This window comes from Arachis hypogaea, chromosome 6, assembly GCF_003086295.3.
Source record: "Arachis hypogaea cultivar Tifrunner chromosome 6, arahy.Tifrunner.gnm2.J5K5, whole genome shotgun sequence".
NCBI lineage: Eukaryota > Viridiplantae > Streptophyta > Magnoliopsida > Fabales > Fabaceae > Arachis > Arachis hypogaea.
The window spans coordinates 116,341,027-116,348,840 of NC_092041.1; positions in this window are offsets into that span (position 1 = coordinate 116,341,027).

Consider the following 7,814-nt stretch of genomic DNA (forward strand, 5'->3'; position numbering starts at 1 on the left):
TATCCAACTTTCCTTAGTAATAATCCTATTTTAATGGTCAAAATAATTTTTAAAATATCGCGTGTGCCAATTTGATTTTCTAATGGTCATTGAAAGATGTCATGAAATCCATTAATTCAATCATATCTCTAACAGAGTCTCCAAAACCAGCAAATATATAAAAACCTAATTATCATTCGGCCAATAAGTATTTTTATACCATTATAATACGAAAAATTTCACGCACATTATTAAAAAATACAATACGCTAAACAAACAGATTTCTATCACGTTCTTCTCCAAAAATCTAGACAGATATCTTAGCTTTTAGACTCTTTGAAGACGATTAGCATGATTTTGCATTTGCAGTTTCGTTGACAAAGATTATAAAACTTCACCTCTTTAAGATCACCGTTTCTCTATTTAACTTGTCCAATTTTTAAATTCTTGGTGCCGCCATATTTTGCACTCATCCAAGAGAAAAACCAAGGTCTCAATTAATAGAAGATGTGACACTTTTATTGGTTACTAACTTTTTTACTCTTGCATACAAACTCTCTTTTCTGTGGCTCATTCCTTTTTAGCTGCAGAATAATTCAAAATTTCACTCTTTTTCTTTTTCCATGTCAAATGTGGAATCAGTGTTAAAAGAACAAAATATTACATCAATGAACACAATAATGATTATGATTATAAATTTTTGAGCTCGCAAAGTATGATGTTTATGTTTGAACAATGTTACATAATCAGTCAATATTATCATTTTTGGCCCGCATTTAGTCAATAATAATTTGCATCTATATTTATAGATATTTTGCACACACAAAATATATAATTTATATTTATATTTATTAAAATTTTGCACACATAAATAATATATTTTACACCTATGAATTAATATAATTTACACTCAATATTTTCAAAATTTACACACATAAATTAATAAAATAAAAATTTATTATTTATACTAACCAAATAATAACTAAAAATACTAAAAATTACTGATTTTAAAAAGTTTCTTTATCTCTAATATATCGTTTACATAATTTTTTTTTTGGAGTTTATGTAAATTGTGTGCATATATGTCTTTCTTTATTCCCCGCTCTCCTTCTTTTATTTGTTTTATATTAAATTTTTTGTTTCATATAATAATGGTCAAATTTTAAATTTTTTTATTATAAAAATTTTAATAACATATTATAAAATTATTTATTTTAAAATGTTAAACTTTTAAGTAAAAATTCATAAATAGCTAAAAAATTTCTAACAAATACAATATTGAATTAAGTTGATTTTTCCATTAGTAGATAATGACGCGTCAATTTAGACATTTTGACAATTAAGCTTTAATAATATTTGTTAATTTCTTGGGTCTAAGACGATACTATATTATACGACAGAGTGAGTTGAAAGCAAAAGAGAGATTTGCAGGCTTGCCCGCTTAGTGCTATGGTTCCTGTGTATTTATATAATTAAGAGACATCATAAGAAGCATTACTTTAACTTGGGAAAACACATTCTGTCACTAACCACACATGAAAATCAAAGTGTCGAATATCCCACGGGTCTTAATCTTTTTAAGAGTTTAATTATGTAGATTTGTTACAGTATCAAGTGTTTTAGTAATTAATAATTTACGATTCATTTTTGCATTCTTTATATTTTAAAAATAATTCATTTTAGTTAAAACTATGTAACAAATATTCAGCTAAACAAATGACGATAGTTATATATATTTGAAAAAATGACAAATCAATCTCTGATTTGTTGGTCGATAGATATTTAAACTCTGAAGATTTAAAAATATATTTAAATTTTTGACATCTTTATAATATGAACACATCGATCATTGAATCTAATTTGTCCAATTTTAAAAATACTCTCACGTGTACATCGGTATCAACTAGATCAGTATAAATGAGAGTCATATTTAATTTTTTTGTTATGTCTAACATATATAAGTGAACATGGAAAATCGATATGTCCATATTTTAAAAAATTCAGGAACTTAAATATATTTTTAAATATTTAAAAATTTAAATATTTGTAAATAAAAAAGTCAATGAATTATTTGTAAAATACAAATATTTTTTAGCTAAAAATCTCTAGGCAAATTAAATGCCTTTTGAGTATCCTCAATCAAGCCCTTTTATTGAGGCATTTTGGTAGAAAAAGAATGGTAACTAAATTAATGCCACCTTTGTGCAATGCGCATGATTTGACCACTCAAAAACGTCTACTTCAAGCAAAGACCATATTTTATATTTTATATTTTGACGTTACATTATGTATGTATGTGTGTGGATAGGCATTAAGCATTAAGCATTAAGCAATATTAATAAACAAATAAAGCATACTTTAAAAAGGTTACCTGCTGCAACATAGGAGTGAGGTATTTCACATTTGCATGCCCAAATGCCATGCAAAAGAAAACATAAAATTCGAAAGTTCTTCAAAGAATGAGACCACAATTATGGATGATGCCTGACCATGGACAACGACATGCTACCTACTTATCCTCTTAATATGCTATTATGCTTAGCAAAAAGGAATTAATTTTTTTAAGCAATTCAAATTCTATTGATCTTTTCAATAATTAGATGATATGTTACAAAATAATTTATGTCACGTTACACATCACTACAATAATATAGACTATTTTTTAGGATTATTATGTGTCAAAAAAATTAAAATTCGTCAAAAAAATAAAATTTGACACTATTTTAATTATGAAAATATGTTAATAAAAGTTTTGTCAAAAATAGTATTTTTAACATACAAGTAATTGTAAAAAAAAGTTTAAATCTTATTTTAATAAATATTGACCGTCAAAAATAATTTGTTAGAAAAATTTGAGAATATATTTTTTTGTGATACTTATTAACTGTCAAAAATACTATTTATTTTGACACTTATTGACCATAAAAAATTCTCAACAAAAATTTTTAACAAAGAATGAGATGAGATCTTGAAACTGAAGAATAAACTGATATTTTGAAGATGAAGAATGAGTAGTATGATCCTAAACTGAGAGCAGTGTGATGCCAAAATTGACGGAGCTCAACAAAGAAAAGGAATAATAGAGTAAGTTGAAAACAAATAAGTGTCAAAATTGAGGAGTAATTTTCTACAATCAAATTATTCATAAAGAAAACATAGAAAATTTGACATTTGTAATATTTATTAAAAATATATATTAATTTTTACACTTAACTATGACTGTTAAAAAAATTATATTAAAATAACTCTTTTTTCTTGTAGTGCATGTAATTATCTAACTGACCAAAAATTAATCTGACTGATATTTTTAAAGACAACTAATTTGAGTTGCATTAGAAAATAAAATTGGCGCATATGTTAGAAAATATTTTAGCCATGAACATTATATATTAACCTTTCTCAACTCTTAATTTTCTTATAGTTATGTTTTGTTCTTATTATCCGTATAAAAACTTTATTATTATGAATCTTGTTAACTTGACCGGTGGAGTTTTTCATCCCAAATCATGAACTTAAGATTACTTTTAAAAAAAATTGAAGTTTCTAAATTACCAATTGATAATTGAGTGTTTGATAATTTTGAATGATACTCTATTATCATTATTATTATTATTATTTCTGAAAAATACAAGACAACAAACAAAAAGATGTGAAAGAAATTAAAGCTGAGGCAAAATAAAGAGAGTGGAAAGTTGAAGCCTAGAGAAGTTGCTCATTTTTAGGTAACAAATGAAGGGATTAATTGGTCCTTGTGCCCTAACACAAAATACCTATAACTAGCAACACTTGGCTGCTTTATAAAGCCAAATCAAATCAAAAGAGCCAGGATTAGTTTTAGGATTTGGATCCTCTAAAGTTTGAATTTCACTTTAAAGAGTAAAGTGTGATCTCTCACCATTGATTTCATAGGTGGGACCAAAAATAAATATGAAAGAGAAACTATTCAAGGGTAGAAGATCACACTTTACTCTCTAAAGCGAACTTCAAACTTTAGAGAATCAAAATCCTTAGTTTTAAATATTAAAATAATAAATTACACATGAAAATTATTTATATATACGATTTTTTTTGTTAAATATTGACTATTGGATGGTGTAATACGTGATTATGATACAATTCTAAATTTTATTATGATATTGGAGTCTAACAGTAATCACTCTTCGTAATTTGTAGATAACAGCAAAAATACAAAAAAAAAAAAAAAAAAAGAGGAAGCGACTAAAAATATTGTGAAAAAGATTTGATACATAGCAGAGGCAATTTGTGAGAGACTCAAACTTTTTTATATTCTTCTACTATATTTTTAGTCGTTTTTTTCATTTTTTTCTTTATTTTTTTATTTTTTCATTGTTGTCTACAAATTACAAAAAAAATTTCTACTAATTTTTAATATTACAATAAAATACATAACTATATCGTAATTACGTATTACACCGAATATCATCCAATATTCAAAAAAGAAAAAAATACAAAATAGTTCTTATAATTATTTGAAAGATAACGAGGTCTTTGACAAAAAAAAATTTCAATCCAGTCCCTGACAGTTACCTCGAAAGGACAACGAGGCTCCTGTGCCAAAAAAAAGTTAGTGTTATTTTTTTTGGTACAAGAACTAATCTGTCTAAAAAAACAGATCAAGAGTCGAATTGAGTGTTTTTTTTTTCTTGGAGACCTGGTTATCCTTTCGAGTTAATTGTCAGGAGTCGAATGGATATCCACTCTTCAAGAAAATTAAGCTCGTATATATAATTAACCTTTTTGGCAAGCAGAAGAGCCAAAATGTGAATGCATATATATCCATGCAGCAGGATAAAATGGAGTTAAGTGAGGCTTATTTTGGGGACTGAAAGCGAGAACATAATAAAGGTTTCTCGTGAAACACAAAGAATATAATAAAGCAAAAGTTATGTTACAAAAATAAATAATAAACAAATAAGAGTCTCGTGAGATGTGCCCCTTGTTTGCAGGGTGTACTCAATGAAACACACTGCAATTACCTTTTTCCTTCTATACTGCCCAAACAAAGCCTTCAACCTTTTTCTCTTTTTAGGAGAAAGTTAACATAATCAATTATAACAAACAAATTTTGTTTAACATTTTTCATGAAAATATATTCTTATTGTATATACATGTAAATTTATATAACTATTAATATTTGAAAAGTTTTTGTATATCTTTTATTTTCATATAGTTTTTTCCTTTGAAAATTAGAATGTCTATTGTTGATAAAAATGCTTAACTTTCTAATCCTGAGAATTCTTTAATTAAAAAATAAGCAACTGAAAGTAAAATATGCTAAAGTTTTATATATATGTGAAGATCAAAATCCAAATCTTCTACATGATTATGGAGGTTGTGCGATGTGAACTACTATATATGCCACACATAGTTAATACCTAGTTTCTTTTTTTTTTTTTTTTTTGAAGGATATAGCTAGTTAATAAATTTATAGATTGTGTTTTAATTTTAACTACCAACAAAGTTTTGATAACTATTGAGTCTTTTAACTACTAACAAATCTAACATGATAAACTTACATAAATTTTGTTCTCAATTGAATGTGGTGAATATGAAAAGGGAAAGTATGAGGACCAATGGAATATTTGTACAATGTGTATAATGGAGGTTTATGGAATATTAGAGATATAATCGTTAGTGTTACCTTTTCCCATCAGTTGAAACTTTTGCGATAAGTGATATCATGACATGGTATTAGAGCTCGATCCTTGGTGAATCCAAAAATCAGTTTAAGCTTTTGGGAAGATGTTTATTATCCCTAGTACTCGGATGGTTATTTTAGATAGTATGAAGGATGTTCATTTTGTAACTCAATAGCCCATTGTATACATTGTACAAATAGTACATTGTCTTCCTAGCGGGATCCATATGAAAATAGAAATTGTATTTCTTTTCTAGTATATTTATTGCTATTCGACTTATTACACTTTAAAGTTATCGTTAGATGATTTGATTGACTTGACTAAATTTTCATTTAACGGTTCTCAGTTATTAACTTCACGTGAAGTCGACTGCACCTGAGTTTTCATGTTCGGGTTTAAGGCAAGAAGGGGTGCCTAGCAACAACGATATTGAAAGATGGCCGGAAATGAGGAGTAAAATTGTAGTATTGCTGAAAAAAAAAAAGTGAAAAAGAAGATTATAAAGTATAAAATAAATTAACTAAAATTAACTACCAAAAAATATAATTACTTAACTAGTCCTGTTTGTAAAAGTTAGTAAGATAGCAACAAATATATCAAATAAATTTACTAAAATATGGTAAAATATATATATATACATAATATTACATAATCAATAAATATTATTATTTTAGATCAGTATTTGACATAATAATTTATATTCATATTTATAAAAATTTACACTTATAAAACAATAAAATTTATACTTACATTTATTAAAAATAATTTAATATTTATATTGACTAAATAGTAGCAAAAATTGTTAAAAATTGTTTGGTCCTGAATTTCTAAACTACAATATGTATATGGGCATGCCCACATGTTGTTGTTGCCTTTTATATTGATGACAACTTTTTTAAAACCTTTTATCTCTTGAGTCTGCAGAAATATGATATATGTATATGTGGTCTCATTACATTTATATGTATGAAGTTGGTATCCTTTCTCTCCTCATAAGCCACCAAAACAAAACATGCACTTTAACCATTTCTCTCAAGTTTGGGGGTTAAAGAAGAGGGTTATGCTCTTTGTTTTCTTCACATTACTATTACTCTTCTCACAAAACAACACAAGAGTTCTTGGCCACACCAACAATATTAATTATTCAGAGAAACAAAATCATCAAAGGCAGAGGCAGCAACAACAACATAATAATAATCTTCCAAGGCAACTATTTGATGTTAACTTCTCAGAGAAGAGAAAGGTTCCTAATGCATCAGATCCTCTTCACAATCGTTGATGACCTTTTCAAGCCTTCATTTTCTTTGCATATTTTTGAGTTTTGAGGTTACAAAACAAATTAAAATAGCAAATTATATTTTATAGAGTTTTGAGGTTCATTCTCTGTTAAATTGTGGAAGCTAAGGAAGGTTAGTACTTCATATTTTTTTTTTTTTGAAGAGGGCATCCAAGAATTTTTCATATATGTATGTATTGAAAAATTCTACTTTGATTCATTTTAATTATCATGCCAAACTATGACTGGATGTTATTTTGGGGAATTTAATGTTGTTTCAATTTCTTCCCATATTTATGAGCATGTTGCTACTTTATTATTATTATTACTAGAATTTAGATTTTTTTTTTTTTCTTATTGTACTGTATACAAGAAATGTAAATTTTGAAGATATAAAGTGGTCAAGAAAATTGGGTCATGGTTATAATGACAGTTTGTGTCTTTTTTCTTGAGCAAGTTTCTACCTTTATATTATTCGTTCTTCTTTAACCTTTAACTTCAAATAATGCAAATTGAATCGTTAAGGTGTGGTGGTAGAATCAGAATTAGAAGCACCAATTGAGAATATGTATGTAGTAACAATGTCACATCCATGGCGGTATCGGATACTCTCCACTCTCCAATGTCTATCTCCAAATATTATTATACACCAAAGTTGCAACATTTTATTTTAGGATTTTTCTTTTTTTCAAAAAACTAATTATTATCTTTGGAAAACAATGTACTTGAAGGTGTCCATTTTGTGGGCCAAACGCAGAACTCATAGATTTTAGTCCAACCCAAGTCGTCGTCATATCATATTATGATCATGTGATATGAGAGGATATGAGTTTAGTCCAACCCAATTTATAAAGGTGCATATTTTAAAAATTTTAATCGTTGTAATTTAGTTTGATTTG